The sequence below is a fragment of the Bactrocera tryoni genome, chromosome 4 (genome assembly GCF_016617805.1).
Source record: "Bactrocera tryoni isolate S06 chromosome 4, CSIRO_BtryS06_freeze2, whole genome shotgun sequence".
Lineage (NCBI taxonomy): Eukaryota > Metazoa > Arthropoda > Insecta > Diptera > Tephritidae > Bactrocera > Bactrocera tryoni.
Genome location: NC_052502.1, coordinates 37,361,945 through 37,373,184, shown reverse-complemented (window position 1 = coordinate 37,373,184; position 11,240 = coordinate 37,361,945).

Sequence of the window (11,240 nt, the reverse complement as noted above, 5' to 3'; positions counted from 1 at the left end):
ATCCTTTCCTGCGACATTGGCATGCCGCGCACGGGTGTGTGTGTGTCCTTGTGTGGTACGGCCACTGACACTGCTGTTGGCACCGGTTAATTTATGAGTTCATATGTAATTAAATTTTTCATTATTAAGTATTTTTTCGCCATTCTTCCTTTCGTGCGTCATGCAAGTAGTGCCGCCGTAGAAAAAACCGTTATGCGTGTAAGAGTTGAATTTTGGAAATGAAAAAGGATAACGATGAATAATAAAAGATTTAGCGGCCAACAAGTGGCGGAAAGGTAATAAGCGTGCGACTGTGTGTGTGTGGACGGAAGCAGTTGCCAGCGTTAATGGCGGCTAAATAGATTTAAGTCATGAATTATGCAGTTGCAGTTGAATGGAAGAGTCGCGCCGTAGTCAAAATCCACTCTGATATTCATGTTCTCCATATACAAGTATTTAAAATATAATTTTGGTGGAAGAATTCATAATTTATAGGCGGAGATGTCAGAAAAAACGATAAGAGAATGTAAGAGAGTACTTTAGTACTTTAGATTACACATACATACACTTAATACAAACTAAATTCAGTATTTTTTGGGCTTAATAATGCCGAAAATTGCATCTGCAACCCTCTTTCTTCCTTTGACTACACGTAAACAGATATGAAGTTGCCAAAGTGTTTATAAGTGACAGTCTAAATGTCTTTACGACAGCACAATATTTTCTTGTGTTCTCGAAGCTACGGTAGATTGAGCTAGTGGGTAGTGACCGTCTTGAGAGATATGCATAAGGGTATGTTGGATCCATTTTTTATACAACAAAATATTTAGTAAAAGTAAATAAATTATTTTTCTTTTTCGATTGACATAGTAACAAACTGAGCTAAGCGATTTTTGCTGAATTCATAATGCGAGATCCCTACTTTTTTAAGGAAAAAAACACCGAAACTTCAAACCCATTAAAGGTGAATGCTTATTATCATTCGAAAGAATATTCTTTGATATTTATTTTTTGAAGACTATCTTTTTTAAATCTTGGTCATGGCTACGACTCAGATCCATCCGTGGAGGTCAATTTTCGCTGACTCCTTCGAGCATTTCGACTGGTAACTCGCGAATGATATTTTTCTCCAAAGCCTGAGTCGAATCGGGATTGTGCGCATAGACTTTAGACTTAACATATCCTTTTAGGAACAAGTCCAACGGTGCGATATTGATGTGGGCAGTGCCGCCGTCTTGTTGAAACCAAATGTCGCCGATATCACGAGCTTTAATTTCAGGCATGAAATAGTTGGTTATCTTGTCGTGATAGCTGTCACCATTGACGGCTACGCTCTCACCGGCATTATTTTTGAAGAAATCTGGACCAATGATTCCATCGGTTCTCAAACCACACCCAACCATTGTTTGTTTGTATGAAATGGCAGCTCTTGAATTTCTTCAGGTTGCTCTTCGATGGTATTTTGTACGCATTTAATTAAGATCTCGTCGTAGAATGCGCCAAGTCATTCCATACGTCAGACGGAGTTGCTGCGAACGGCCCCGAATCGACTCTCCACGGTCTTCGTGTAAACTCTCAGCTCCGGCTGCTATGATTTCTTTACTGCGTGCTGGATGTAGTCTATTCGGCCGAATATTAACCAATAATTAATGCTGGTTCTCAAGATGGATAATGGTGTTGCGAATAGTACGCTCAATAGGCCGATTATGTTGACCGTAAGTTGAGCGAACCGCGCGGAGCACATTCCTTACAGAACGTGAATTTTTGTAATAAAATTGAACGATTTGTTAGCGTCGCCAAACAATAGTGAGTCCCCTGACTTTACCCACCTCACATGCATTGATAACTTCCAGAGTTTTATCCTTGTCTAGAGGGCGTTGACTCATCTCACCAGTATTAAATTGTCAAAGTTAGAAGCCAGAACGATAAGGTTCCATCAGTTCGTTCAAGATGAGATGCATTCATTCATCCTATATTCTCGACAAAACCTTATGTGCAGTATCAAAAATTATATTATTATTTAAATAAAAATCTCAATGCTTTTCTTATCAAATAAGGGTAACCACCGAAGCCTCTTTCAGCAATAACATCCATCGATATCTGGTTGTTTGTGCCTTAATTTTGTCAGGGTCGGATGATGGTACTCAAATTTTTGGGTTTTGATCGCCATAGAACGGATTATAATATATAATATAGCTTTTATATTTTTTTTTTCAGGTCATAAGTTAAGTGGAGGGTATAAAAAAGCATTATCATGAAAACTAGAGCTGATAGAGACAAACTGGTTACAGATTTGAATTAAGCGCTCATAAATTAACTAGAATCAGTTAATAAATTCAAAGTAGCAAAAAATTTTTTTAATTTTGTCGGGCTGTGTTATCTTCTTTAGATATTTTACTGTGGCCTAAATTCAGAACATGATCAATTAATATACAGAAATTTTCTTGAAAATTAGAATTTCCATAAAACGCTGTATTTGTTTGAAGCTTTGCAAAGTCAACATTTTGCTCTCTCTTTTAAGTTATAAAATACATGTAGTTCAAATTTTTCAATGACTTCCTTAATCTACCTGCCGACACTCTTCGTCGTCCTTTAATTGCTTACTTGCGTTGAGTAGTTAAATAGAGCTCACAGAGTAGGAGAACTGTTGAGTAGTGATTATCTGTTCCGGTTCAGGTTTTTGATGCCGATATTTCTTTCGATTGCCAGATGCATATTCTTAACTGCGACAATGTTACTAGATGAAATGGATATTCTATTCTTATATTGTGCCTACGTTTATAATGCTGGAAGCTTTTCTCTTATCTATCTCGTTCGATTTGGTCTTCTTATACTTAAGTCAGATTTCTTTTGTGTACCGGTCCGATATCGGAGGTTTTAATATACACCCTGTCAAGAAAGTATCAGGAATTTATAAATAAAACGAAAAGTTCTCAATCATCATCTAAATTTATTTTGTCGCCTTCAAAGTAACATCCATTTGAAGCAATGCACATGTGCCAACGCTTCTTCCAATCGTCAAAATATTTTTTATACGCACTTTCCGGCATGGCCTTCAGCTCTCGCGTTGAATTTTTTTTTTTTTTTTTAAATTGATAAAGGTAATTTAATTACAATTACAATTTATATATATAGCACTAGCGGGTAAGCCATCAGCTTAAGAATTTATTTTGATGTCTTCAATTGAGTCGAAGCGCGTTCCCCGAAGTGGATATTTCAGTGTAGAGAATAAGAAAAAGTCACAGGGGCCCATATCAGGTGAATACGGTGCTTACTCAATGATATTTGTTGAGTGTTTTGCCAAAAAACCATTCACAATGATGGCTTTGTGCGATGGTGCGTTATCATGATGAAGAATCTACGAATTGTTCGCCCGACCAAACTTGCACGTTTACTACAGATAGGTTTGACCAGTTGGACCGTATTCATAGTGGACGACACCGCGAATATCGAAGAAAACAATCTATCGGAACAAGCAACACGTTGCATACCCCGTTTTTCATGCATAATCGTACGTACGCTCTCGTGTGACATCTCCAATTTATCGGCAATATCTCTCAAGCTCACAAAGCTATTTTCGGCAACAATTTCCTTCAATTTTTCAACGTTATCATCGGTAACACTCGTTGAAGGCCGTTCAGAACTAGGCATGTCTTCGACGGTCTCCCGACCCTCTTTGAATGCTCTGTACCACTCGTAAGTGCGCGTTTTTGATGGAGCATATTCACCAAAAGCCGTCTCCAATACAAATACGTTGATCAATATTTTCGGTCATTGTAAAATTCCACAAAACACTACTGAGGTCGACTGACATAAGCAGCTGCTGTATACATACTGGTTGACAGATCGTGCTAATTTTGGGCATCATAATTAAGGACAATTGTACCAACCTAGGAAAAAAATTTTACTTGTCTTTCATATACTTGACAGGGTGCAGTTTCTTGGTGAGAAAGGTTAGGATAGATAAACCCTCAGCGTGGTGAAAGATCTCACATAGACGGTTATGTACAGTCCTTTTTGGAGCCAAACTAAGAACTGTTGTCGTTGGATATCAACTATCGAAAAAACGCCGTCATCTCATCACAAATCTGCCTAGTTATTTTATTTATATTTCCGCTATTGCATTTGGATTTCTAAAGTATGATATCCTAGGTGTTTCTGTCTTGATTTCATCTTCCTCCATACAGCTGATGCGACTGGCATCCGGTAAGATGTTCAATCTTATCGCAGAAATACTGTTCGGACATTGTCCAGTTAGATCGCCGATAACCATTAGAAGGTGAATCTCGCTGAGAACGAAGAGTTCTCTAGACCTCTTTTGATTTATCCTGGGCCAGAAGGACCTTGTGATTGCACAACTGTTAATAGCTGACTAACATTTGCTGTGCTGGTCCGAGTTCCAACAGTATAGTAGTGAACCACAAAAAGTCAATGGAGGCTAGCTAACCAGCTTCACAGTTTCCTGCAATACTGTTGTAGTCAGATACTTAAATCAGTTTAGCGTTAAGGAGTCTAGACAACCCTTCACTAGTTGTGAGCATCCAGTCAGCGAAGTAAAGACTAATATCGCTGCCTTATTATCAGAGTAGATATCTACTCTTGGTGAGAAAAGAATGTGTGCAAAATTTCAGATGGATATCTCTAAAACTTGGGGGCACCTATTCAGAATATGAAGAGCTCTTTCATTCAAGATTTGTGGTCTTTTTTTATGGGTATATTCGCAAAGATATCTGATCTTACTTGTTTTATAAAAAATGATTTTTCGGAAAAAGTTTAGACAACCTCAAGTGAGATATTGACTTCTACTTATTTTTAAAATTTTTTTCAAAGTTTGTTAAGTACAAAGCCTGAAGGTCTGCTTCTGAGTCTCGTTAGTAAATGTCATATATTTGAAATGGCTTCAATAAAAAATTGCCTATTTTCTATTTTTCAAACATTATCTTAATTACTTTCTGCTATGTACGCACATATTTGTATTTCACATACATCCCACATATGAGTAGAATATGTGTACATATGTATTTATATTTGTATGTATTTGAGACAACACCCGTATAAATTAACCCTTTGCTGCTAGACTCTTTGCTTTGAGGCGCCTAATAAATTTCGTTTTAATTTTTTATCTCCACAATTTGATTTTAAAAGAGACACATTAATATCCCTATGTATGGGTACGTTTTTGACATACATGCAAGCATATATAGCAAATTTGCATACAAAATATATCCTTTAGCTATGAAAGGAATGCGAAATCAAAAAGAAATTTTCCATTAAGCCAAGTAATGGCGCTAAATGAGAAATGAAAAATGCCTTAGCAAGTAAAGTGCCGAATCGACCGAGTATGAGTTTGGAGAAAAAAACATACCATTGTTTGTTTACGAGTGAAGTTTGGAAAGTCCGCAGGATTTTTGGAATTTTTCAGATGCTTGTTTTAATTGTAACATGTTCTATAGATCAATTCATGATTTAATAGAATAATAATATAAATGGTCATACAGAGATGTAGCTGGTAGATATTGAAGTCATACTTAACTAAGATCCTCATAGGAAAAATATACAAGCAATTCCCTCCAGGATGGTCTGAAAGTCGAAAGGTCTAAATTACGGCATTTTGGGATAGCTGAGTTCATATCGATTGATCATTATTCTGAGTTTCCATTCAAAAAGGGAACATTTATAATTTGAAAAAGACAAAATTTGAAGGCCATAAGGCTGTAAGATTTAAAAAATTTAAAACAGCTCTTAAGTCCTTTCTCTACATATTCTATCAAATATATAGTGAAATGGCGCATGTCAATATCCAAAGAAATGGCTCTAACTCTCCCTGAGACAAATATTCGGCGAAATATGTTATAAATAACTTAGTTATTCCAACTCTTGGAATAGAGGACAGGTAGTCAAAATACGGTAAATCCGATGGTTACGAAATCCAAATTAGTGCAGACTCAATGTTTAAAATGAATTTAATGCGGTTTGATAAGAGATGAAAGTCTGAGGGACAAATTCGAAAAAGAAAGGGGGAGGAGAGATTTGCTTTATTATTATTAGATTTGGAATTGTACCGAAAAAACGAGTAAGTGGATAGGATGGTTACTGTGAAGGTAGTCCAACACTTATAACATATTATCGGATATCTCAATAACATATCGGAAGTTTTGAAAAAGTTTCAGTCATCTAATACGGTACGACAAGCACTAGAGAAAAACAAATCGAGCAAACTGAACTTTTTGTTGAAACAGACTGGTAGCATTGTGTGCCTTAACTGGAAGCATGTTGACCTCGCTGTGTAGGATTTCCACAGGAGACATTAAGGGTCGGTAATTGGACGGTTTTCACTACATCTTGGCGACCATACCGGTGCAGTGTAGTGGATGACTGGTCGGCCGGTTGTCTTGTATGTTGCCAACAAACTTTCTTTGTCGTTTCTCTAGGAGCTGCCGGGTAACAACTTGAAGATTTATGGTGTGAAGAAGTACGGGCTGCCAAGTGTAACGGCTAAAATGTTTTTAAACGGGTTTTTGACCGCCGTAATTGTAATGCCATCGACTGTGATTTTAAGATCCTTCGTACAGTTAGTGTATAGGTATGGAATGAGTGGGTGTTAATGACAGGCTCCTTGCAGAGAAGAAGTGAGAAGATCGGAGAGATAGCTCTTTACTTTCCTCTTCTAATTATCTGATGCTAACATTGTTTGTTTCAATGCCGCCTATCCGTGCAATTGAGATACAAACTGGATAAAACAGTTGTACGTAGATATAGGGTTATGTATATATAAATGATTACGATGACGAGACGAGTTGAAATCCGGGTGACTGTCTCTCTATCCGTCCGTCCGTGCAAGTTGTAACTTGAGCAAAAACTGAGATATCTTGATGAAACTTGGTATGCGGGTTCCGAAGTATAAAAAATTTACGAGTTCGTAGATGGACGTAATCGGAACACTGCCACGCCCACAAAATGGCATTAACCGAAAACGTTTAAAAGGCCATAACTAAGCATAAAATTAAAGTATAGAATTGTAATTTGGCACAGGCGACCCAAATGGAAAGAGGCATCTATGAGCTGAAAATTTTGAAGAATTAGGTGGGGCCTCGCCCTCTAATAAGCTTAATGTACATATACTACAACAACCAATACTATAAAAACTTCTGCACTGTTAAAAATTAAAATACATTAAATTTGATCTCAGCGATGGTATGATAGAGCTTTAATGCAGTCGGTGTGAAAATTAGACAATGGGTGGCAACGCCAACTTTTAGATGAAAACACATATCTCGAGACCCGCTCGACCGATTTCAATCAAATTCGGTACATGAAATTCCTATGTTACAGTGTGAAAATGAGCAAAAGCGGACTTCAGTCACGACTTCCCTTATAACATAATTTTAAATTCCATTTGATTCTTTCACTTTCCAGTGCCCAAATCAAGTATGAATTACTACAAGGTGTGATCCAAAGTAAACAGGACTTAAAAAAAAACAGAAAAAATGTTTTTTTCGGCAAAGTCAATTTATTTTATTCAAAATCGTCTCCTTCTGGTTCAATACAGCTTTTTGCACGGTCCAAAAGCATGTCGAACGAGTGTTTTAGCTCTTTGGCGGGTATGGCCGCCAGTATCCCGGTGCAAGCCTTTTGAATGACCACCACGTCTGCATAACGCTTTCCTTTCATGAGCAAATGCATTTTTCCGAAAAGGAAAAAGTTGCACGGTGCCATATCAAGTGAATATGGGGAGTGGTTAATGGTTAAAATGTGATTTTTGGTCAAATAATCGGTCACAATGATGTCCTTCGAATGTTGAATTCTGAGCGATTTTTGGTCGTCAGTCAATTTGTGCGGAACAAACCGTACACACACCTTTCGTGAGCCCAAATGTTCGATCAAAATGCGATAAATCGATGTTTTGGAGATGTTCAATTCTATTTCAATGAATTTCAATGATGATTTCGGCCGATTTTTGATGAATTCACGCACAGTTTCGATGGAATTTCTGGTGATCACGGATTTTGATCGTCATTTATGTGCCTCACGACCACTTTGAAAACGTTAAAACCACTCGTGCATTCTGTTACGGGATAGGCAATCATCGCCATAAACTTGTTTCTTCATTTGAAACATTTCGGTAAAAGTGTTACCAATTTTAAAACAAAATTTATTGTTGCCTCTTTGTTCGAAGCTCATTTTCGCACCGATAACACAAACATACTGACATTTAACGGGCAACAACTTCACTTCCAATTGATAAAATGTCATTGGACAATCGATAAAGACAGCAGATTCTAACGCACCGGTCGACATATAGATCGCGCCACCAGGTGACTCTAGATTCAAAAAGTCCTGTTTACTTTGGAACGCACCTTGTATATCAAGATATGCTCTAATATTGCTTTTGAAATATGCCCACCTTGTGACTTAAAATTGCTTAAATCAAACCAAAGCTGTTTAAGCCCCTAGGCACTGAATTTGTAGACCCAAGTGTTTATAGTTGCATTTTTTTCGAAAATATCGGTCAATGTGTAAGATATGCAATTGAGATTCAGAGATAACCCTTTTCTGATAGTAATATGCCTGTGTGCTACAATTGGGTTGAACTGGTCAATACTTTCCTTAACCCCCATATACCAAATATAGAGATTTTCAAACTTCCGGGTGACTTTATACTGCATATATAGGTCAATATGTGACTTAGTTTAATACAATTGAGAGAACGCGGTTTTCTTATAACGGTTCATCGTTATACTTAGGATGAATAAAATTGGGTGAAAATTCGCCCCAGACCCCATATAACTAACAAGCCTTATCTACCTGAAGGTACTTCCCTGGCTTTAATCCTTGCAAGTAGCAAGAGCATGAAATGCTCGGTTAAACCCGAACTTAGCTCTTCCTTACGTTATGTCTTTCTGTTTACGTTATTGCACCTTGTCATCAAACAGCCCTCGTATTCCTTGATTTATATACACATATATATACATACATATATATATATCACATATGCGTGTATATATTTAAAATGCTCTACTTATATGAGACATGCGTGTAGGTCGATTTTGTGCGTTGCTACTCAGGGGGTGGATGCATGTGAAGGACCCGCAGCCACAATAGACTTTCAACGCGCAATTAGCAACAAAGAAGAATCTGCTGTTTGTTTTAGGAAATAGCCGCACAAACAAATATACTAAGAGCACATATGAAAAGGCATGAGGATTGCTTAATCAGTTACTTTCACATTGGCTTGGCTTCTCAAAGGGTTCGCAGCGTCGCTTTTTGGCTAACAAATTTTATTACATTTTTCCCATTGTTCTCCAGCAGCTTTTATCGACTGCTCAAACTGGCAATCAAAGAGCACACAGGAAATGTGTTTGCACATTAAACTGACAATCAGCTGGCCCTCGGAGAGGGTGGGTGCCTTGGCTGCCACCGCATACTTCCCTAAGCAAATTCATGGAAATTCAAATAAATTTTCCCAAAATTTCCCCAAAATTTCCATATGCAAACCCGCATAGGAGCGCCAGCATGCGCTTTGATGCACTACTACTTATTCTTCTTCAGCTGGGTCGTCTTCTAAACGGTTTTTGCATAAAATTCGACCACATTAAAGGTAACTATGCAAATATTTGTGGGGCGCTGCCAGTGCGCTCAACAATTACAGGGGTGAGATAGGCATGTGAGCATTCAACCGCTGACCACTAACCACGCACACACACATTTATACTTATGCGACCTCATATCTGTGTGTATCGGGGCTTGGGTCAGCACTCGACTGCTGATATGGCAACGCTGCGCAAAAGTGTGGACCACCATCACAAATGATCAAATGAGCTATAGTTTCTATTTGAATAGTTACAATTGTTGCACTTGTTGTTGTAACGATTGTTGTCTAGTGAAGATTTTCAAATGCTAACATAACCTCTAAAACTACCATTATGCCCGCTGTCCGGCAAGAGAGCGCTATGAGCACTTGAACAGCGTTAACGAGTGCGTGGAGCGGTCGGGGGCGGTGCGAGCCGCAAGATTTCGTTTGAATGCCGCCGAGTGCCGACGTGTTGTTGCCCTTAATTGTTTTGGTCGAAATTTTGTTGGTTTTTCGGTTTTTGATCTATGCGTGCAAGTGATATGCAGCCGGGCATTCACAAAGAAATGGGTGGGACCAACTAATGTTCGCTTTGAATTTAGTTGTTGGAAAAGTTAAGCTATTACAGGGGAGGTTTTGTTGTTACAGCGACGTAGCACATTCCTGAAATCTTTTCGTAGTTGTTGCTGAGTTGCCTATTTTTGCTGGTCGGATGAAAATTGATGTCAGTTTGGATTGCATATAAACGAATCTCGTGGGATATAGCTTACAGCTGAAACAGGGAACGCAGAAGCAGAGAAGGTAGACGAACGTTATTGTATGTTCTCTAGTTGAAGAGTATGATGTGAAGGGTTCTATTGTTTCTGAAGGGTTTATTCACACTTAGCTAAAGATTTTTCACTCGAAAGATTGGGATCCTAATTCAAATTCTACTAATCTATAGCGCGTTCTTCGACAATATCTGATGGCTATCAAAACCCAGCGAAGCTCTAGATTTTTCTTTGTTAATGACCACTTCGAAATCTATTTGATGCAGGAGATTGATTTTTGTGAAGACTTTAAAAGTTTTGCATGCAGAAATCTTCGTCGTCGCGAATTCATCGGTAGTGAATGCGAATAAACTTTATAGATTTAGTGTAAAGTGATCTTATATGCATAAGATTGTTGGATCATGAATCCATTTTATATTTCTTTATTTATATTTCCATTTGCATTAGCCGGTTTAAGACCTGCTCATCGACCTCTTCCAGTCTTCTTGGGGCTTAGGTGATTTTGAATGGTCGATCCTAATTGGGATCTTACTTGGATAGCGTAGAACAGACAGCCGGTCGGTGATGTTACCTTCTTCTTCTTCTTTACTCACGTAAATACGTACATAAGCGTTGTCATGCGGTCATAGCCGAGTTTACAACAGCGTGCCAGTTGTTCTTCCTTTTCGCTGTTTGGCGCCAATTGAAGATTTCAAGTGTAGCCAGGTCCTTCTTCCCCGAAGTAGAGAACTTCTTCTTCTTCTGCTTCCCCCGGCGGGTACGGCGTCGAATACTTTCAGTGCTGTAGTGTTTTCGTAACTAAATGTACCTAGAACTTCTATAAAATTGATCATAACTTTGAGCGGATTACAAATTTGCTGAGACGACCACTAACAGTTTTGACTCTGCCTCCTGGTTCGCTTAAGGTGTGATTTCCAGAA